The following is a 23,298-nucleotide window of genomic DNA, read 5'->3' as shown; positions in this document are numbered from 1 at the left end:
CACGTTTTCTGATCCTTGTTCTGGTCTTTCTTGCTCAGGTATCAACTAGGTACTGCTCAACTCATATCTGCTTCAGAAATGCATCTGTATGGACGCAATCGAATGGATATACCACTCTGAGTGGTTGGAACATCATGTTTCGGCTTAGCAGCTGCACAGGTTCCTTTGTGACGGGTCAGCCTTGACATGTGACACTACACAAGCAGCAAAGGGATATGGACATGTTTTCTGTCATGCTGGATTTGTGAATGTGTGTGCCTGTGCAGTGAATTTTCTGATCTACTGTGAAATCTTCCACGTGAGACATATCAGTTAACAGTGAATGCGAAGTTGCTTTGGCATATTACTCGAACTTCAGAAACAATGTTCATGTGAAGTTTGTGTTTGGCGCAGATACAGAACATTGCATACGTGTGATTTGGAAATACCAATCCCGAAAAATAAAGAACCTTGTGCAACAGAAAGAGCCAACGCGTCCGCGTTTATTTATTTCACTGGATGTCAACGAAAACCCAGAACCGCCAAAGCGGGGGAGAGAACAGAGGGGAAAGAGAAAAAGAACGCCTCGGCAGCGTCGCTTTACGTCACCCAGGGAGACAAAATAAAACAAAGCAAAAAACTACTCTACCGAGGCCCAACGATTGGCCCGACGTCAGAGGTCACGTGAGTTTTTCCCAACAATAGAAATATACTACACGTTCATTCCCCTGGCTGGGGCAAGCGCTGCATGTGCGAACCCCACAGTGGAAATACAGCGCTGTATTGCAGTGCTGTGGTGCAGCGCTGTGGAGCAAAGCGCTGTATGTCGGAACGGGCCTTTACTCTGGCAGACCCTTTCTTTTCTTCGGTCCGTTTCTCTCGTGGTCTCATCTTTCCTTCACTCCCAATGTGAGAGACACTATCGCCTCTTGCGTCATGGAAAAAGATTAAAAGAAAACACAAAACGCAACCCAAGATAAGGGCAGTCCCGATAGAGTCACCCGATACATTTTTTTTTCGCAAGTTAAAACTCATCTTCGACGCATGAGGTGGCACTGTGCTCCTTCACCCTCTCACATTGGGAATGAAGGAAAGACGCGTGGGGGATGATGCGCAATGAACGAAATAAAGAGAAAATTGTGGTCCTTCACGAGTATTTTTGCGGACTATCTATCGAACGGAATTTTGTTTTGAAAACGGTTCCGTTATCAGGTGGCCGAAGGGACCAGATGTTCTCATTGGGACAACTTCGTAGCCTTTATAATTAAAGAGTTAATTAGTTAAAGTTCATTAAGACATTGTCTTAGGAGTTCGCTAATGCCCTCGTAAGGAGTGTCCTTCAGCATATGCTGTATTGTAGTTGATTTCATCTTGGAAAAAGTGATATATATATATATATATATATATTATATATTTATATATATATATATTTTTATATATATATTATATATTTATATATATATTTTATATATATTTTAAGAAATGTTCGCATTTAGCTGGGACACCTTGTATATATATATATATAAGAGAAAAAAATTAGCCGGAGCCCTTTGGCTGCACGTACAGCATATGTTTGTAATTGCTCAAACATCGCAATGCCAGTACTGCACAGCAGTTAATAATGCAACTTATTTCTAAATGTGTCAAACACTGTAAACAATCAATTGCTTTGAAGTTTGAACCACGCCACCAAGGGAGGTGTGCGGAGGGCATGAATAAGCATGTTGGCATGCACTGAACACCCGGCAACACTGTTGACGACAAAGACAGCGGGTAAAGACACACGAATCATGTTACTTGTACAATTTTACAGCGTCAACTGCATTGTGGAGACTTTCCTGAGATCGCGTCCGCGTCGTCGGCATTCGCATATCCGCACAAAACTCTTATCGCACATGCACGCAGCGCTGGGAGTATAAGGAGGAGAATCCCGCCAATTTACAACCGTTATCGATGGAAAGTCAGATACCTGAGTGAGCTGGCAATGAGTTTAAACTTCTATCGCGGAACGGCGAATATCGGCAGAACTTCGACGGACGAGTTTCATCGACTGCTAAAGCACCGCCTAAGCGCCATCAACTAGGCAGTGCGTGGAACAAATAGACAAGCCCTATACTCGTTGACACCGGCTCCCCCCAAATGTACGCTCCGTACAGCGTCCTGCGTAAGACATCATTTCTGTGCTTTTCCGAGACGTGGATGAAGACATAGAGACTGATACAAGTCGACGGCTTCAAGTGTTGCTGCAGGGCGCGTCGCAGTGGCAAGGGCAACCGAGCGGCCGGAGTCGCCATTTACCTGCTCCGGAGTACTGGCTACCCCACTTGAAGTCACCCTTCCTGGAGACGGCGTCGGAGAAATTTGTGCTGTGCAGCTTCTCACAGGGCACGTGGTGGCTGTATGCTACTTCTCGCCTCGCGCCGCGCCAGAACACATCCGCGACTTTATAGTGTGTACTGTAGTCGCGCCTTACCGCACAATCTTCTCGTCGTCAGAGACTTCAACGCGGACGTTTCACTGGCCAAGAACACCACTTTCGAAAAAAAAAAAAAATGACAGGACGGTGACGTTCTGCAATTTTTTTTTTTATTTCTTCATATAGTGTGGCTCATATACCTACACAGTCACTAGAAAATAACTGTGCAGGCTAATCTTGCGAGAAATGCTTCACCTGCAGGCACAAACACGATAAAGCAAAGTCGGCGGTACGTTTGGACTGCAATGACTATGGCGATATGTCGTTGCGTTCCAGATATATTTTCGTATAGCAAAACAGTTTGAAATGTGCTATCAACACGCTCACTCTAGTTTTGCAGCTGATTGTTTGACAGAAACCAGCTTCCTATAGTTCATATGCGTATTATATTCATAATCCTGTTGCGCTTAGCTTATGAGACTTTGCGAAATGGAAGATCATCACGGCAGTCTGCCTGATTAACAAGTAGAACGACAAGAAAAATTCTGCTTCGCCGTTATCTCGCTTTTTATTTCCGTTCCAGGACTTCTATAGTGCATATGAAAACTGAGTGTGAAAACTAACGGTAGCGGACAAAGAGTCCGCTGCTACCCATATTTGGAGCGGAAAATACTTTTTTCCGACACCAATTTAAAATGTAGCGGGATCGCTCTCTGCTACTGAAAAAAGTAGTGAATACAGTAGCGACGCTACAAGTAGCGCTGCTATGTACAACACTGATCTGCACACACACCCTGTATGTCTTTAGAAACCATGTTCTGTGCTTGGCAAGTGTAGCAAGTCGAGCAACTTGGTCGGAACGAGCTGCTATACAAAGCGCAGGGGTGCCCTGTCGTATCCCTTCCCATTGAAAAGAGCGTGCAACCCTGCGCAAAGAACTGTGGGACGGTTCAGGCCTGACGTTTACGCAAACGTCATCACTCACATGATCAGTAAAATGGCGGCGCACATGATCGCCGGTGAACACGTTTGTAAACAATGTCAGTTTTGCTTCTGTGATTGGATTCAAAAGCATGTTTTGATCGTACTGACAAGTTTGATCGAATGCAGCAACAGTTAAACATGATCCTCATGGATGTGACCTCATAGTACACGGTGAAGTGTTGCGTACAGCGGCTAATTCCTTCGCAATATTTCCGCGGTTGGTATACCGGCTGCCTGTTGATAAATAAACCTTGTTGTGAATGTATGTCATCTTTATGTTTTACCTAAACTGAATGTGAAGTGCCCACAAAAAGAAAAAACAAAACGTCCCCTACCTCAGTCAGTTGGGCAGCCGCAGTAGTTTATCGCTTTACCGGGTTTTACCATGACATGGTGTTCCTGAAACCTTGGTTAGGAAGTTTGAGAGACAAGTTGGTAGTCCAGTAGTTACTAAATGAAGTATTTACTGACGCAGGTTAAAGGAACAGTGCTGGGGAGACCCAGAACAAAAAGCAGCAACAAACTATTTACATGAGCCAACGTTTGCTCTTGCCATACACTATGTGTAGTTTGTATTGTATCACTATATACAAGGCAACATGACCCAAGGGCAAGTGGGTGAAATATTTACAAACTATAAAACAATGAAAGGATGCTCTATATAATATATACATTACTGTAGTAGAACAGAGTGTGTTACAGTAGTAACCTGTGAAGTGGTCGTAACCATAGATCGAGAAAGTGCCCGTCATAAATAACTCGTTACAAATTCAGTTACCCTGTGAAAAATATAACAGTTAATAATTATGTTCTTCAGCCTGAAATGTAACTTGCAGTCACTGAGTTACTTACACTTACCTTACTTCGAACAAAAAATAGGTAAATAGTATTTGGTAATAGTGTTAGGTAATTAGCAGCGCGTGTGAGCAGTTGAGCTAGACCCTGAGTTACCTGCGGAGAAGTACAATACGACTAGGTCGTTTTCATTTATGTCCAACAATAGACCTCTCCCTTTTTGTAAACAAATGACGTCATAGTGTTCGACACCGCTACAAATTTGGTAAAGTTGAACTACACTCGAAGCTAGAGGTGAACAAGGTCAACCCCGAAAGCCTCCGTCTTGATGATATTATGATGGTCCCAGAAAGGGATGCGACCTTCTGTCCTATTTTTCTTCCAGTAGGAGGCAGCAAACAAGTTCCCATTCGTGGAACCCAGCCCACCCCTTCTGATTTGTCTCTGTCTACCAACATTATGATGGCGTTTCTCTGGTAGGGGTCCATTCGAACGCTTTGCATCTTGCTCCCTGTGGGCACACAACGGGCCAGCTTCATTTCAGTGGCAGCAGTTCTTACTCCCTGAATAGAATACTGTCATTGATTGAGCATGACGAAATGGTAAAAAATGGCAAAATGAACCGGAGGGAAAGCAAGAAAATATGTGGACGTGAGTGAAAAGTGAATTAAAAGTAACTTGGTACTTAACTTAAGTTACTCTGGCAAAGTTACCTGAAAAAGAAACGAGTTCCTCTGAAAGTTACCACGGCACAAAAGTACCGAGTTAAGTTACAAGTTGCAAAAAAAAAAAACGAGTTACTTGTAACGAGTTACCTCGAACTCTGGTCTTAACCGTGATACTGAGTACCTGCTCAATGCAATGCTTCTTGCAACAAACAAAACATTTCAATTACTCCCCCTTAAACTGTGTTAACTTTGTGAAAAGCTGCCTGCAGCGCTGTCTATGCAAGTCAGCAGTGGCTTGCCTGCTTGCATGATGTAATCGTACTTCGAGGTATTTTTGTGCTATACTCTTCACGATGTGATAGTAATGACTTTCCAGTGGACCCTGATCAAGCATATGTTGTTGCCGGAGTGATTGAAACACTTGACTTTCAAAAAGGGGTTCAAGCACACGAGGAAGCAGTTCACGCAACACTATGCTCGACGGCTGTCCCTTCTCATTTAGCGCCCCACGGAGAACTCTTTCTGATTTTCGACAAACGGCAATAACGTCTTGTGACGGAAAGACAGCTTCACCTTGCAGTCTTCGTAGTATCAAAGAGTGATATGGCCTTGGATCTGACATGGTTAGCGTTGGGACACATGTCTCACATTTCAGGTACCCTTGTAGGTAACGTGCAATATACCCTGCGATGTACACTACCACCCTCTCTCCAAAAACTGAGGGTTCACGTGAATCTGGGAAGTAGTCATGGTCCCGCAGGTCAGCCGGCACGACGTGGTCCTCTGTTGTCATGTTTCTTCTAATCGATGTTACATTAATGATGTCTTCTGATCGGGATGTATAGCTGCTGGCATGAAGAATTGCAATGTTTTCTAGTGGAAGGCAATTTCCCATTCCTGTTTCTTGTACTTCATTTTGGATGAGCAGTTTCTTGAATCCAGCTGCCAATTGTCGTGCTGTTGGGTTGTTATTCCATCCCCCTGAGCTCGAAGTGTGCCAAAGAAGAGTTCCAAGTGATCTTGGCTGATCCTATGTGTGGGTAGGTAGGTTATGGCACCTTTGGAAGTCAGGTGCTCATAAAGTTCCAAGGAGCTCTGGCAACAAACAAGGAATCCCAAGAATCCAGTTTTCCTGTTGCATTTTAGGAGAGCAGGGCCGGATATGCTTGTTCTAAGTGAAGTGATGTACGCTGCCGCGCAGTTGAAGAGGTCACGAACATTTTCTATGTTTTCTGGACATAGGGGCTTCTTCCAATTCTTCTGTATCATGCTGCGGGAGTTTAGCACATCAAAAATGTCATTTACCATCCTAAGGAACTTCTCAGTGGCTTCCGAGTCACTGAACTCTGGAAGGAGGAGACTGCGGCATTCAGCTAGTGCATCAGCTACAGATGTGCTCATTACTTGGGCGGCCAGGTTAACCTTCATAGGCTGCCGCTGCCAGTTGATGTGTGCCACCCGCAGCCTATTTCCTGCATGCAGGCCTTCCCTCGCTTGCAGCAAAGGCAGCTTCTCTATATATGCCCATGAGATAGTGTCTCCTTCATTATCTACAAAGGTTTCCTTGTGGTACAGGGCATTGCGGATTAGTTTTAGCATATGACATGCGTCCAAAAATGCACTTAATGGCTCACCGGTCTCAGGGTGGGGAAAGCTTGTCTTGAGGCCCTTTTCGTAGTCAAAGGAGCAACCCAAGTTGCGAAGCATGGCAACGTTTGACGATGCCCCATCACAAGTGATTGACACGATTGTTGCACCTGCTTCATGTAAAAGTGATAATGCCTCGCGCACAAGGTGTGTCTTCTGCTCACCAGATATGCCATCACCTAAGAAATAGCCGATTGGCAGCTTCCACTTTTCCGTGATGGAAACAATCATCACAAAAAATGCTTCTTTGGCTATTGCTGTATCATCGGTGGAGTCAGGCCCGAGGCTGACATAGCCGTATGTCCTCCTTCCATCCCACTCGACATGTTTCCTTATTGCCATTTCATCAACCATGAGGCTGCACACTGTAACTCTGCCTTTGCTATTTTCATAAGCTGTCTTCATTCGGAGTGCTGTGAGGGCTTCTTTTGAGAATCCTGGTTCGCCGTCGATTGATTGATACCACTTCTTTATTGTCCGTGGATGTGGCAGGCAGGTGTCGAAAGTGCTACGCACATATTTATATGCACGAGGGGAATAAAAGTGGAGTGTCAAGGCAAAGGCACGTAACTCTGGGCTGTACTGACGTGGCACGGGTTTTCCCTTCTGTTTTGCTGTTTGTCGTTTGAGGATGTCTTTGTGGGCTCCTGCTATGTTTTCTAAGCAGTCTGCATTTTCTTGCAGTAATATGTTCTTGAACCTCAAGTCTTTTATTACATCTTCGAGGTGTGCCACTTTTTGCTTTATGCGTCGCTGTGCCTGCTGGAGAGCCTTTATCCTCTTTTTGCTGGCAGTGTGCAGCGATGCCACTCGTTTGACCTCCTTTTTCAAAAACGCCTTAACAGGTGTGTCCTCAGTGGCATGGCTGTCCTGGACAGTGAGCATGCAGTCGTCTTGTTAGACGTAAATTCATAACACACACATTGAAATTTACAGGCTTCTCGCTATAAAAAATAAGTATGCATCATTTAACTTATGATTTTATATATTCTACACTGAAATTATCGTGCAAAAATGCAGGTTGTACGGTACATAATTATGCCAATCAATATTAGGTACCTCATTGTAAGTTTAATCAAAGGACCTTCAGAGAAATGCCTCAGCTTTCTTTACCGCTACGTTGTTGCAGTTCACATCCCCCCTGCCTTTGTGTGAAGGGTCAGCTGCGAGTGTTTCCACCTGACTTTCAGTTTATAGGAACAGGCATGATTCATGATTGATTTGTACCATGCACATGATTAGAAGCAAACGAGATGCACTAACAGCTTGCGAGGGCTACGTAGATGGACAAGCTGGAGTGCTCTTCCTCTATGCCTCCCAATCCTACTTCCTAGAATAAATGACACAGACATGCAAATCAACAAAGAATAAATCAATGTAAGTATTTTATTTCATCATTGAGTGTAGATCATAAATGCAATTCATTTTTCTCATGCTGTTAGTAAAAATCAGTCAAATCACAGATCTAAATCAATAAATGCCATCAAGATGTCATGTTAGGAATTAGAAAATACATGCAAGCACATTTGATGGAATAGAAAGAGGCTGGTTTATAGCGCGTAGTACGCTCCAAGTAGGCTACGTAGATGCAGCCTGTACAAAATGTCAGCCGCCATCATACCCTCGTGATGAAAGATTTTTCTTCTAAAACGTAAAGGGCACAATAAACCCTTTAGTGTTCAGGGTACATCTTGCTCTCCCTTTCTCTTTTATTGTGTGCAATATGTTGTATTTAACTGCACTTAGTTATTAATTTCGAGGTAGTGGCCATGTCTCAAGACAGATTGGTATATCCTCCAATGACAAGAAGAACTATATGGTTTGAATGTATCCCCAACTGTAGTGGCACAGAGAGATTCTATGTTACTGTTGATATAAGCATGCCGCACATTCCCTCTGTGGTCTGAGATGAAACAGTAGCCCTCCTGATAGTTCTTACCAATATAATCCCTCTGGTAGGGGTCACAGGAGTGGAGGTGCTCGCAGTATCCTATGTGTCCGATAGAAAAATAAAATGCATGTATATACCTTGACTGCACTTAAATGTATAGCATCCTTTCAACTGTTTTGCTTTTGGTAGTCCTCACCAGTGAAATCCTTCTGCTAGATGTGGCAGCAGCATAGGGAGCATAGGTGATGGCACTGGTTTCCTGTATACACAAAGGAAAGGAAAAGATGGAGATCACCCTCAGCTATAGCTAAATGTACTGTAGAATTGTAAAAGCAGGTGTACACCAATAAAGAAGGCAAAGCATAAAAACGTTAGCATTCACAAAGCATCACTACTGTGTTTCCATACTTATAACCCCTTCATAGCAACAGTGTGGGCGAGTTGGTACATACTGGACACAAAATACACTGCAGAGACCAGACATGACTAGTCAAATGAGACGGATGATTCAAATTCATAATAGAGGTGGTAACAGTGTGCCTTCCATTACCCTCCTTTCCCACGAGAACCAGTATGTCAACCACAAAATTGTTTTCATTCCTTCCCAATAAACCACAGTTGTTAGTCAGAGCTTCATTTGTCTACTCACGTCCTGTCTCTGCGCTGTTTTCTGTGCCAGTTTATACCTAGGGAGTGACTTTTTCGGGTTCAATGCCTTTCTCAGATTCGGGGGGTAAAAATCAGGCGATATTTGTGCCTTTGTTATACATATATATAATTATATGTATAAATATATATAATTGTGCCGGGTGTTATCGGGTGTTTTTGTTTCTCCTCTTGTCTATTGAGTCCTTTCCTAATCTCTCTTTTTGCGTTTTTTTGCGGGATCGTGACCTTCCAGTGGTAATCCTCGAAGGCATAGACAGTGTTGACACACATGGGTGTATTGCTGGGAACGTAAGTGACCCATTCTTAAATGTGTTACACGTGGCGACCTTTGTTTGTCTTCAGTGGAAACGTCACTTGAGGATTCCATCGTGACTGGAGATCAGAAAGAAATCGGGTTTAACCCGAAAAAGTCACTCCCTATTTATACCCCTTCTGCATTTCTCTTTCACATTAACATGTCTCGGACACTTGATAGCCTTATGGACATAATTATGTTTTGGCCCAGCTTACTGATTTGACCCAGGTATAAAAATAACCTTGGGTCATGTGTACCAATATGTAAATTTCCAAAATCAATAGGCCGGTCCAAAACATTCAAAACAGGATTGCATTGAGCAGGAATTCTGACAGTTGACATTCTCACCAGTGAGGTATTTAAGCTTGAACAAGAAGCTTGAGGTGATGCATGTCCAGCTCGGACATATCCCTGCAAAATTTGATGAATGCAGTACTGTAGCACAGTTAACTCTGTGCAAGCATATGGAGAACCAGAGAAAGCAAGTACTTACTAATACGTCCTCATCTTCGAGCTCTGTAAATGGGTTGTGCAACGGGTTACAGTCAAAGCCCATGCTTTCCTGCAGCCAAAGTAAATCACATATAATACAGGTTTGATGGTTTTAAGAAAACATAAAAAAACGATTGTTCAGACCAATTAGATGCCCAGAAATTATGGTGCTCTGTGCATATGACTAATATTTTGCATAGCTGAAAAGGCAGCAATTTATCTGTATAATGTAAAAACCCCGAGACTAAGGAACACGAAGGGACAGACACAATACCCTTCGTGTTCCCTAGTCTCGCGTTTTTTACATTATGCATCATCTTCACCAGTTCGCGTGCTTCCTAGCCATTTTTTCATAATTTATCTGTGCCCTGTTGTGACCCCGTCAGATGAAAAGTACTGATAACCAAGCAGAACGTGCACAGTGACGTGCTTTGTTTCAGCACAATATAAGAAACAACATCGAGTCGTCTCACTTTGTGTTTACTGGTTGACATGTTGAGCTCGATATCAGTTGTTTAACAGGAACCACACAGTTTAGTGCAGCATGATTTAGCATCATAAAGCAAAATGTACTATACTTACATCACTCATCTCTGCACAGGAACTGGACAATAAGTCTTGCTGTCAGGATAGAAATTTCAATGTGAGCTGACTAGTGGAACTCACAGCAGAGTAAACTAAACTGTCTAAACTCTGAGGTAATAAAGATGCACAAATAAATTAGCAATACGCTATGCAAGTAGGTCTTTGCGCACGAGAGGGGAAATGTTTGGAAGACGACATGACAAAGTGAGTATCCTCTCCGAAGGCAACAATAGAGGACCACATGTGGACATGTAGTAAAATTATGACACTATATGGTGAAAGACGAAGCCACCTGGTACACAGTGTAATTGATGGCCCTCTTATTTTCGAAAAGGGTGGGAAAATTAGGATGGCTCCACCGGCACGAGGATAAAGGGGCAACCTAAGGGGCTGCGCAGATAGCTCACACGCTTGCATAGCATACAATGGCATACCAGTTGATGTGTAGAGACTACACTCCTTCACACAGTAACATACATTATGCATACTGGTTGTAGCAATAGTAGACAATGGATAGCAATGGTGGATAAGTTTTTTAGACTCTGTGTTAGTACTGCAAAGCAACTGTGGTTATGTGTGGTGTACTGCGATGGATAGATGGAGCGAAAGAGAACAGCACGAGGGAGTGGTAGAAAGGCTGTGCATCCTGTGTCGAATTCACAGGGGAAATGTTGCATGATGTAGCAATAACTGTCCAAATAAAAAATCATATACATGTTTGAGGACTTCAAGTCCTGTAGCTCACAGCACCCTGAGTGTGTACACGAAAGGGCCACTCACTTCATGTTCTCCCTCACAGGTTTCCTCTAGAGCGAGTTCCTTCTGTGTTCTGGCTGGAGCTGGGAGTTGCTCCTGTGCTCCACCAGGAGCTGTGACTAGTTCCATCTACGAAACAACCAGTATGCCATACATCAATTGCCACGACATAGAAGAAAAATACAGAATATAAACCTAAACGTATGAAGCACAAACACTGTGCAAGGAAATGCTGTGAACACTGCGTATCATGCCCTGAGAGTGTGAACACGAAAGTGACACTCACTTCATGCTCTGCTTCACGTGCTGCCTCAGGTGCTGTTGAAAGCTGTGCTACCTGGAACATAACCGACATTATATGTGTGCCATAGGTAATGAAATATTGCTAGGGATTGGCAGAAAAATGTAGATCACAAGTCCATATCTCATGTGCTGCACTTTCTCGTCATGTTACTTAATTGAAAATTTCAATAAGGTTACTGCGCATGACCAAAACAAAAAGTATGTTCTCTCACAGCATTACTTACAGAATTTGCTATTCAAGTTTTTTCTTTCCTTTCTTTTATTTTTGTCGACATTAACGCTCACTGAATCATAACAGGTTGTCACAATTTCTTGTACCGTTCAAACAATATTATACGCACTTTGGAGTACGGGAACGAGAGCACTCAAACGCACCTGCAGCTCAGGAGCAGACACAGAAGGATGAGCGATGGTCACCGCACCAGGTCTTAATCGAATCCGTGCTAACGATGTCCTGTCCATGTCACGGTTCTGAAAGTGCTTGGAGCACACTACACTGTGTTTGCTGGGTGTCCATCCAGTTCACCCAATGGCCTCAACCCAAGCTTCTCGAAGCGTAGGATCTCGTGGGAAACTGTAATCAATAAATAGAAGTAAAGTCAACTGTCGTACGATGTGCGACAAACGCATATACTTACCAGTGAAATGTTACGCCCGAGGCTTTTGTTGCCTCGCCGGACCGGTGCTGACAGCCCATGTAGCAACAACGTCCCATATTTATTATTGTAAAGTGTTATTCACAACTTTAACTACCTATCCATTCAATAAATATATATTCCCCCCCTTTAAATACTTAAAAGCCGCACAACGACACCAGACTAACACCACATAGTTGCGTTTGGCAAGTTGCCACCGATTGCCACACAGCATAGAAACCACGCCAATTTGTTTTCGTCGCCTTCCGTGCGCGCCGTATCGTCTGCTAGTGACGTCAGGCCTGGACAAGATGGCGGTTTTGCAAGGAGCGACCGCTTGGGGTGGTTACAAGGTCTGGGACTTCTGGCACCCCTGTGATACAAAGCCATGAAAGCCAAGCAACTCACGCCTGCACCAGTCATGGTCTTGCCACTTCTTTCTGGTTCATTTCATTACGACTTTTCGCAAGTTCGGCGTTACAACGGCCACAGCGTGCATTACTATCACGTACGCTATTTTTATTAGTATTGACACTTCTCTGTTCTGCTTTCAAGAAATTTGGTCAGCAATTTTGATGTATAGACTTTCTGCACGGCAGAAAGGACAGGCAATGGATAGCTTTCCGAAAAACGAACAATCACGGTTTGTTATGAGTGGCATCCGGGGCGTTATGTGGCGCATCCGGGGCATTATGAGGCGCATCCGGGGCATTATGAGGGGCAGCCGGGGCATCATGAGGGACATTCAACACTTTAGTCGGGCTTGGGGCCGGAGGGCTTTGTGGAGGTGGCTTCTCGAGGGGCCACCGTAGTGCACGGTATTCGCGAAAAACTTGTGGATCTCTTGGTCCCCAGTCTTCAGTCGGTAGAAATGCGCTTTTGAGATTCTGGAAGAGGGAACGTGGTTCATTAATATTGTGACATTCAAAGCTAAATACATAAATTATGTGTCGTTTATAGAGCTGCTTCGCTGTGCCTGATTTGTTCCCAAGTAGTCTACGCACAGCTAGTGTGACATCTGTATCGGGAGACAGCAGGACGTTTCAAACCAAGGCCTTCGAAGAAGCAGCACGAGGCGTGACCTTATAGGTTGGTGGTGTATGAGTAGTTCGCACTGCTACGTTTTCGTAGCAGTGCGAACCCTAGTTGGTCTAGACCGAACTCCTCGCGGTGTCGGAGACACACAAGGCCATGCGGCTGATCAAGAGCGAAGAAAGGGTCAAGGCGAAAGTAATATCAAGCGTGCCACCGTATACTTTATTTTGCTTGTCGGTCTGTACCTTATGGAGTCATTCACCGCGTGCATAAACTTGTAAGAGGCGCTACAGCAGGTGTAAATACTTTAGAAGGTGTTTTATCTCCGGCTTAACACAACAGTGAAAAAAAAAAGTATTGAAGACGTAGACATTTCGCCGAGCTATTCAGCTAGCATCATCAGTACACAATGTGTCCGAAGGTACAGATCAGCCTACTTATCCACCAAGATATCGTAATAAACCTCCGGCAGAGGGCGTTACATGCTGTTGAATCACGCCTGGTACACCAAGATTCTAAAAATCTTCTAGGGCCCCAACGTTGCTCGCGCGCCAAGGTCGTCACGTTATCAAAATCAAAATCGTGACCTTTAGACCAACAATGGTCGACCAACTCTGTTTTTGTCTTCGTAGCATGCGTAGCCCTGGCCACATCGCGCTTGTGTTCTTTTATACGTGTCACTCGTCGTCTACCTGTTTCACCAACTCGCCTCACAATCCTGGCAACTGATCTTATACACTGCACCATTTTGTTCATTAGTCGGCGTGAGGTCCTTCGGTTTCGTGAACACGTTCGTCAGACTACACATTGGTTTAAATATTGTCCTGATGCCCAAAGGGCTTAACGCTCTACGGATCTAAAGGCCGACGCAGGTCTAAAGGCCGACCCACATGGTGCGTATTTCACTGCGTGAAATCAGCGCGCGTGCTACGCGGACCCTAACTAACGCAGACCGAACCACATAGTCTCGTGAAAGTAAGTCACTGCGTGAATATGAGAAACCGCGGCAACACTACTACTTCTGCTCAATCCGCATGATACGTGGCCGGTCTTCGGTTCGACTGGCTACTGCGCATGCTCTACTCTTTTGCGCAGCGTGAAATTCAGAACCCTCTTGACGCGCTGTTTCACGTGGAGAAAACTGATCCTCTGCGTGAAATTTTACGCTGAGCATGACACGCTGTGTGTTACGCGCCTAAATACGCAGCACGTGGATCGGCCTTTACTGCAGCGATATCATGAAGGACGTCAATTCGCTCATGCGCTGGGTTAGGAGAGTTCGCAGCAGCTTCAGGTACGAAATCACTCATGAGATCGAGGAGACACTGAACACTTTTATTTATGCAAGTAAACGCGGCTCTTACATTTCGCCGGTTATATAGAGCCACGATAGCCCAAAGAGGAATTTGCACCATAGACAAAGCAGCGATGCACCAGCCGAAGATGTTTGCCCATTCTGGGTAAGGATCCGTGTTGTTGTATGTTATCGGGATGGCGTGGAAAAAGCCGTGGAATGTTAGCACCTGCAACAAGAGGTAACATGGTTGTCCTAACCAGGAATATTGGTCATCATGTGACAGCCGGTGTGTCGACATTATTGCATAGTTCTTGCTGTGGCCGTCAGGGAATGGGCAAAGAATCTGGCTTGCTGAGCTCGTTCACACGGAGTAGTTCACATGGTGAAGACAAGAGCGTCGTCTGCTCCGATATGCGCTATCTTCTCCAAAGCGTTGTCAGCTCTCTGCTGACAAGACTCGCAGTCTGAGGAAGTTGGTGAAAGCAGACCACAACATCGAGGCATGGTGACCGGTAGGCACCAAAACGGCGACATGGCGGCGTTCGCCTCTGCGAAGGGCGACACACGGACCTATAGTATTCAAGCACCCTAGCTAAGCGTGGAGTTTCTTCCTTAACTTGCGGGAGTCATATATACAGGGTGGTTCACCTAACGCGATAAATAATCGCATAAAAAATGTACTTGGCTAAACATTAGGGGGGTCAACTATATTTATCTCGGGGGCGACTTTACCATTAGCTCTGAGCACTTTTATTTTAATTTCAATTTCAATTTTATTTCTCTCTCGAGTGGAAGAGTAGCTAAACGTCCGAATGGGCTTGACTAGGCCAATCTCCCAAATGGGAGAGTTGTCGAAATTATCGAACTTAATTTACGAGAAATTGAATTTTCCCAATTGATCTCCGAAATATGCCAAATCAACATCACGTTGGAAATTGATGTTCTGAGGCTGGAACACAGAAGAGAGGACAAACATACAAAGCCTCAAGTGCCTAAGAACGATGAAAGAAGGAAGTCACTGGAAAGGTTAGCCAGCTGCAGGATTCGAACACACATCTTCTGGGTCCAGAAGTAGATCCTTCTGGTAATCCAGAAGATGTGGGTTCAAGCTCCAATATTGCCGCTTTTTGGCCGCCCCTAAACAACTGATGTAACATGTTGTGTCTATAATAAAGAAAGAAAGAAAGAAGTCCTGCAGCTGGCTAACCTTTTCAGTGACTTCCTTCATTCATCGTTCAAGATCACGTCTTCCTTTTTTTTTCTCTCGTTTTCTTTTTTTTTTCGGAAACGAAGCGCACGTCGGATTCTACCGCATCGCAAAGCAAAATACCTTCCCTACTACTTTGGTAACAGCTGAAAGAAAAAGGCGAAAACCGTCGTTTCGACGCGCGCAAACTGTAGGCCGAGCTCAGTTTCCCATCAAGTTAATGCAAGACGCCGAAAAAAAACAAAAAAACTTAGCGGCCACCCAGTTGACGCAAGGAGGAGTAATGCGAGTAAATGCTGATATGATTTTTAAAGTGCACGTAATGGTTTGCAGAAATGGGTCAAATGTAGCAGCAGAACTGCAATGAGTTACGATGCAATGCTAGAGAGCATACCGGCGCTGTGGAGTTTGGCGTCAAGAAGTAAGGATCCACTGACCCGAATTAGCGGGGAATGTGTACGCGGGTTTACTATACGTACATAGTGAAGGCTTGTGAGTGCTGAAATACTTATTTCGAGAGCCATTGACTTTAATTATCTGAAGCATTCATATGCAACCTGTGGAGATGACGATAGGCCCAAATGGATTTACTGCAACGCGTAGACAACGGCCACCAACATGGGACTCAAGCAGCACAACATCTTGACCCAGTATTGGACCGATATTGGCAATACCGGCCCAGTATTGGACCAATATATTGGGCCAAGATGTTGTGCTGCTTGGGAGCCCGAGAACGACCGCTTTGGCAGGCCGACGCCACGACGAAGTAAGACGTCGCACTCCTATCCCTGCAGTCTCGCTTGGAAGATGTAAGATAACGTAACATTCCAACGCCCGCAGCCGCCTCGTGATAACCTCAACCTGCAAGCACGCCCCGGTGCACTCCTAACCGCTAGGCACTCCTAGCCGCGAGCGGGTTCTCAAGCGACGCTCCGCACGCGAGCTGTATAGGGGAAAAATGGGAGGGATTCACGACGAATACCCTACCATAAACTTTTCTGCGCCCACGATTCCCGTGGCGCCATCTGTCGTCCGAGCTGAGTTTTCGGCGCAGACCACAGGAATTTCTGATGGGGTAGCCCAATAATGCATTCACATTAAATGCGCAATCCGCCCCTTCCTGTTTCCCTCTCGCTCTTATTTCAAATAACTATGCCTGGCAACCATGCTGCCGTTATTAACAGAAGCTTGAAAAAGGGAAAGTGAAAGGGCAGGTACATGACCTCCTCGCATTGCTTCTTTCTTTTGGAGATCTGAGCGCGAGCCGGCAATTTACGCTCCTCGAAACGGCACAATTTTTTCCTCCGGCTATTACTTGTAACAGTGAATGTATTTTGCAATAGAATGGGGTAAATACGGCATGTATGGTTTCTGTTTCCGTCAAAATATCATGAGGTTGGCTTGGTTGGTTAGGTTGGCAATTTGCAAAATTCAATTCCTCGCGACTTAGATTTCAAAATCTTCCTCGAGATAAATAGCGTTGACACCATAATGTCCAGACAAGCAGATTTTGAATGCGACTTTTTGTCATGTTAGGTGAATTGAAGACGCTGCCAATCCCGCCGCCTCGTATACCAACAACGAAGTCTTGCACTGCGCTGACAAGAAGTAACAATGACTTTCATAGCGCAGCCAGGATGTCAGTAATAAGAGAAGGAAGCGAATGATAACAAAGGGGCCACACTTACGAACAGAACACCTGGAATGACGTAAGCCCAGCAAATCCTCATGAGCAAAGATGGAGTCGATCCGATCATGAAGCTTATGTCTTCTGAAAAGTTGTTCACGCCTGCACACAAAAGAGAGAGAAAAAGAAAGGAACAAGATACACGGCTGCTACATGAGTATATCGCGTATAGTAGGCGCTGCTGTCTCTTACCGTAAATCCACATAACAGCTGTGACTTCGCAAAACCCGATAAATATGAGAGAGAGGCCTGCGCTGTAAGTGTCCGTCAGGTTGAGGACATACTGGCCGCCCTGCAACATATTTTGCAAGCACGAGTCAACACCTTTGTATATATACCATGCTCATGTGGTATCACGTATCACTCACACACAGTATCTTTTCGCAGCGGAGTTTACAAGCATAACCACCAAGTCATTCATTTTCTTGAAACACGTACGATGGTACGCCATAATTTCGACTCTTTTGACGCAAGTGTTCTCGGGCAGTCAGGGGATGTGGTCAGATAGGGTGGCATTGAAAACATGAGGCTCTCGACCAACAGCGACGAGATCAAGAAGTGCGGGCGCTGTGCAGGAATGCGCGAACTTCTTTCAGGCCCCAACATTCGACCCTCGTGATATACGAACGGTGCGAACGGACGTTGACATTTAATTATTCGATGTCAAAAGGATGAAAGCGGTGCAGGTGCTTTATCTTGTAATGGCTTTTGTGGTCCTCATAGGGTCCTAGCGCCGATCCGTGTCTGTAGCAATAGCATTGTCTTCATTTCTCACGAATTATGACAGCGCGGTGCACACTTAAAAACAATCTATGCTGCAGCGACATCTGAGGACGGAAGCAGTAAGCAGAGGGCGTGTGTTGGAACCCCACCGCTGGTGCCTTTTCTTCAACAATAGCTGTATTGTGAGACCCCGAATGGGGAGCTCCATCGCCAGGGGCGATATTCTACCCCAGTGCTGGTGGTGATGTGGGTTCAGCTGTCATCATTCAATTGAAAAACAGTATTGTTTGATTGTGCACCTTCTTGGAAATGCGAATCGATTGGAGTAATTGTAGTAATCGGAGAGCTGCCTTGTCATGCTATACCGACCTTACCATGTATTCATAACCGAAGAGTGCTAACCCAAGCAGCACAATGTACTGAAAGTCGAGTGCAAAAGGGGTGGACAGTGTGTGTGTCTTATCAATGTTCTTTAGCTTCAGGAGTCTGTCCAAAGCCTTCCAACTACCCGTCCACCCCTATTGCACTCGATTTTCAGTACATTCCCAAGCAGCAAAATGCACTGAAAGTCGAGTGCAATAGGGGTGGACGGGTAGATGAAAGGCCTTGAACAGATTCATGAAACTACAGAACATTGATAAGACACATACCGACCACCCCTAATGCACTCGACTTCCAGTACATTGTGCTGCTTGGGTTGTGCTGCTTGGGAAAGGGTCCACGGCCTAGAAAGGGCGACACACCCACTGCCAACACATCACACCCTTCCCAAGCAGCACAATGTACTGAAAGTCGAGTGCAATAGGGGTGGATGGGTAGGTGGAAGGCCTTGAACACACTCTTGAAACTAAAGAATATCGATAAGACACATACCGTCCACCCCTATTGCACTCGACTTTCAGTACATTTTGCTGCTTGGGTTTCCTCCATTCTTTTTAAGCTATCTCTATCCTCGAGGTTACCTGATAAAATCTTGCAACCTCTATACCAATTCGGAATTGAAGCACAAGTTAATGTTCGCCTGCTTTCGCAGAGCAAAAATTTAGTAGATACCACTAGAGATAGCGTACAGGTTGGGAAAAAAGTTTACGGAACACGCGAGCGGCGTACTTTTTTTTTTCGGTGTGACACCCTAGCGGGCGCCGGAAGCGGGTGAGTTCGCTGTTTCGGAGGGGTGGAAGGGTGCGCCGTTAGCGACACACAGCGGTAGCATCCATCACAAGCCCATCCAAGCGGCACCGGAGCTACCACTGTGCGTCGCTAACAGCGCACCATTTCACCCCTCTGAGACAGTGAACTCACCAGCTTCCGGCAGCCGCTAGGGTGTCGCACCGAAGAAAAAGTACACCGCTCGCGCGTTCCGTAAACTTTTGTCCCAACCTGTACATCTCCACCGGTGTCTACTACATTTCAGTTCTTGCGTGCGGTCCGCAGAGTAGAATGAATTCATTCGCCTGTGATGGTCGCGTGGGACAATACCAAATACACGGGGATGACTGGCAGGTGACCCTGTCAGTGGCGCGCCCTTTTTCGCATGGGCTGCAACGAAGAAGATCCTTGATCTACCCGTCCAACCCCCATGCAGTCGCACTTGCACTTCACTGTATTGCTTCGGATCGCCGGCTTGGTATGTGCGCAGTTTGTCCACGAGAGACAGTGTCGGTTTGGATGTGGGTCTGTATGTGTGCTCTTGCCCAACATCTCGTTGTGCTCACTGCTACCATTCGACTACGGATGCGTCGGAGGCGACATTCAGGAGCTTCAGTGGTCACCGTAAGTGAGCTGTACACATGCTATTGTTTACTGTTACTGCTCAGCTGGATATTGCTTCACGGAAAGTGTATACTCCTTGGCACTGTCTGCTACCTGTGTTCGCACCCGTACCATATGCTAGTGTCTCGTTAAATTACACGCGAAGTGTACAAGTTGGGAAAAAAAGTTGACGGGAAACGCGAGCGGCGTACTTTTCCTTCGGTCCGACACCCAAGCGGCTAGCGGAAGCGGGTGAGTTCACTGTTTCGCAGGGGTGGGAGGTGCGCTGTTAGCGACACACAGCTGTAGTTCCGGTATCCCTTGGGTGTCTGTATCGCTGACAGCGCACCCTTCCACCTTTCTGAAACTGTGAACTCACTCACCTCCGCCAGGGTGTCGCACCGAAGAGAGTCTCCGCTCGCCTGTTCCGTAAACTTTTGTCCCAAGTTGTGCAGTTGACGTGCAAGGAGAGCATGCTCTTTCCCATCTCGGGTGTAGGGAAGCTATATTCATGTTTCGTTACTCCTCTTATTAAAAGCACAACAACAAGTATGTGGCAACGTGTCCTTACGTCGGTAACGTTTGTAATCCCGATGAAGAAGCACAAAGTGCAGGACACTATCGACAGCGTAGCTCGGTGATTTTCAAGCCATGGAAATGTGTCTGACAGCACAGTGAGCGCAGTTTGCAGAAGTGGAAACTGCGAGGAAATGCGACGAGTTAAGTTTTAAATGATATCTATCATATTTAAAAGATGCACGCACCTCGCTGTCGATGCCCAGGATGAAGAGCATAAAGAAGAAGATGACGGACCACAAGTGCGGAAACCAAAATGATGCGAGGGCCTCTGGATAGACTACGAATGCTAAGCCTTGTCCTGCAAAGAAAACGCCAGTGAGTCGAGTGTCGCCCAATTTCATATTGTGGCGTTATCATAAGCGTCCCAGGTGTGGCAGGGGTCAAAGATATGTCTGGTGAAGATGAACACGATTCGAACTCATTGAGCACACACAATTTGTGGAGGCATTCACGAGCACATCAGCCGAAAGGTGTCGTGTTCCACCAGAAGACTATGGAGCATTTGGAAGGGGGTATCCCAATATCCCGGGATTAAGAATCCACATGTTCAAAATCCCAAATCGGTATCTTGAGAACGTACTCAAAATAGTGTTTTAAATACTTTTCCGGTATTTTGGTACTTAAAATACTTCCAGTATTTGCTACTCAGTGCTCCCAATACTTTCTTTCCTCGTCAAGCCGTATCTGGTACACTTCCATACAGTGTCCAGATTTTCAGCTCCAGAGTGAAGTTCCTGTATTAGGCTGGTCCCACGCTTGGCCTTACTTGTCAATAGCCAGATCCCTTCGTTAAAAAACTGTTCCTATTCATATTGCCATGTGAATCCCCAGGGTCAAAGCATGTCACCGAAGTTCACCTAACATTACATCACACCAAGACTTTGTAAATAAGAGATATGCTTAATTAGAGTGGACGAGGTTTCCTTTCATTTGTACTGCACGTTCAGAATCAGTGTTGTACCATTACCGAAATATGGTATTGCGATACCGATACTTCTTTGTTAACGTAACGGAGTACCGCTACCGTTACTAAGAAAGGTAACGGGATGCTTTGCCCGATTTTGTTGAAAATACGAAGATGATCCAACATCGAAATCTCGCTTACGTGAATATCTCATTTGTGTAATAGCAAATTAGGATAAGACAGTTTTGCAGCAAAAAGACAGCACATTTATTATGTAGCTCGCACACTTTGCTTGACATTTATCAATACTTGGTTCTCAAAGCTTTATTCTGCCATCCTATAGCAGTCCGTGGTTTTTCCGGCAGCTGACGGAGGCCAACACGACAATTACGTTAGTGTCAGTGTACGTTAGTGTCATACACCGTGAAGCGCAATGACCAAGAAAACCTATCCGAAGTTAATAGCACAGTAGGTGCGAGCGTGACTCAGCAGCTTTGCAGTTGCAGACGCAATGTCGCGACTCCCCTCCCTTTCTAGAACAATGATAGAATGGTTAGCGTACACGGTGCGCGGTGCAATGGTAGCGTACACGGTGCCCAGCTATCCGCTGCTTGTGCTCCTCATGTGATACCTTGCGATGGATAAACTTGTTTTTTTTATGCTTCAAAAGAAATACGGCAGAAATGCAATGTCTTTAAAAAAAACAAAAAAACTGGAAACTTTTTTTGAGAGAGAAGCACAAGTAAGGGATTCGTCCTGGGCACTCTGTGCTATCAATCCAATTCAGCATGAAGATCAAAGCATCAGGCTGCTTCTATATGAGCAGGAAATTGCATTACCTGCTTTTGCAAGATCATAGCAGCGAGCTCCGAGGCGGCGAAATGTTCAGGCTTTCAGGAACATGTTGTGCAGCTACAGCGCGCTATTAGCCAAGCTCCTCTATCATCGGACCCCGACATGGATGCAGACTTCACGGTTGCAGAACTCAAGGCGGCCCTGGCGTTTTCTCGGAAAAAGTCGTCACCTGGTCCGGACTTGGTCACCTATGCTGCGCTCCGTAACCTGAATGACACCTGCCTTCTGGCCCTCTTAGAGATCTACAATAAATCATGGAGAGATGGACAAGTCCCTGCTCAGTGGAAGGAGGCCCTAGTGGTTCCCATACTGAAACCTGTAAAACACCCCTTGGACCTGGCGTCTTTTCGGCCTGTCAGCCTTACCAGCTGCCTAGGCAAAGTTCTGGAGCGCATGGTGCTGCACAGGCTCGAGTGGTGGCTTGAGAGGAGATGTGTTTTCCCCCAGGAAATGTCAGGCTTCCGTAGGCATCGTAGTTCAATGGATTCGGTGATGGATTTGGTCTCTACTGTTGAGGAAGCGAAAGCCCGGAGGCAAATCGTGATGGCTGTCTTCCTGGACATCAAGCGGGCGTATGACACCGTAAGTCCCCCCGGTGTTCTGCATGCGTTACTTCGGTCGCAAGTGCCTGGGAAAGCGCTTGCATAGCTTTCCGACTTCCTGAGCCAAAGGCAAATTTTTGTCAGAACAGGCGAGGGTGACACAGAAAAGACTGCTGTTCCGCAGGGTGTCCCGCAAGGAAGTGTCCTAAGCCCGTTACTATTCAATATCGTCATGGTTGATCTCAAGGAATGTCTACCGAGGAGAGTAAATCTCTCCATATATGCGGACGATGTGTGTATCTGGACTGTCGGAAAGTCCCGGCCGGCAATTCAACATCGGTTGCAAAGAGCACTGGATGCCATCAACAACTTCTTCTTGAACGCGGGGATGGATATCTCCACCGAAAAAAGCGCTGTCCTTCCGTTTACTCGAAGAGAGATGCGGAGGTTCCAACTGCGGATTGGGGATTGCCCCCTCATACAAGTCAAGTTTCACAGGTTCCTGGGTGTTATCCTGGACCGCAACCTGTCGTGGCGAATGCACATTGACTTCATCATCTCAAAGGCTCAGCGCTGGGGGAATGTGATTCGCCACTTTGCCG

General features: G+C 45.6%; 3 long non-coding RNA genes across 3 annotated transcripts; all 3 read right to left on the bottom strand.

Moving 5' to 3' along the window:
- Positions 1–8,105: 8,105 nt before the first annotated feature.
- Positions 8,106–9,877, bottom strand: LOC135369171 (uncharacterized). Its single transcript, XR_010414947.1, has 4 exons — positions 9,838–9,877; positions 9,693–9,755; positions 8,577–8,639; positions 8,106–8,479 (listed from the first exon to the last, which is right to left on the bottom strand). It is a non-coding gene; the product is annotated as an uncharacterized LOC135369171 (long non-coding RNA).
- Positions 9,878–12,820: 2,943 nt separating this feature from the next.
- Positions 12,821–17,437, bottom strand: LOC135369170 (uncharacterized). The gene is made up of 3 exons (XR_010414946.1): positions 17,343–17,437; positions 14,515–14,673; positions 12,821–13,002 (listed from the first exon to the last, which is right to left on the bottom strand). It is a non-coding gene; the product is annotated as an uncharacterized LOC135369170 (long non-coding RNA).
- A 101-nt stretch (positions 17,438–17,538) lies between these two features.
- Positions 17,539–20,702, bottom strand: LOC135369169 (uncharacterized). Its single transcript, XR_010414945.1, has 3 exons — positions 20,581–20,702; positions 20,388–20,516; positions 17,539–17,633 (listed from the first exon to the last, which is right to left on the bottom strand). It is a non-coding gene; the product is annotated as an uncharacterized LOC135369169 (long non-coding RNA).
- Between the last annotated feature and the right edge of the window lie 2,596 nt (positions 20,703–23,298).

The sequence above is a fragment of the Ornithodoros turicata genome, chromosome 9, assembly GCF_037126465.1.
Source record: "Ornithodoros turicata isolate Travis chromosome 9, ASM3712646v1, whole genome shotgun sequence".
Classification (NCBI taxonomy): Eukaryota; Metazoa; Arthropoda; class Arachnida; order Ixodida; family Argasidae; genus Ornithodoros; species Ornithodoros turicata.
Note: the sequence above shows the minus strand (reverse complement) of the source record. Positions and strands in the feature narration are given on the sequence as shown.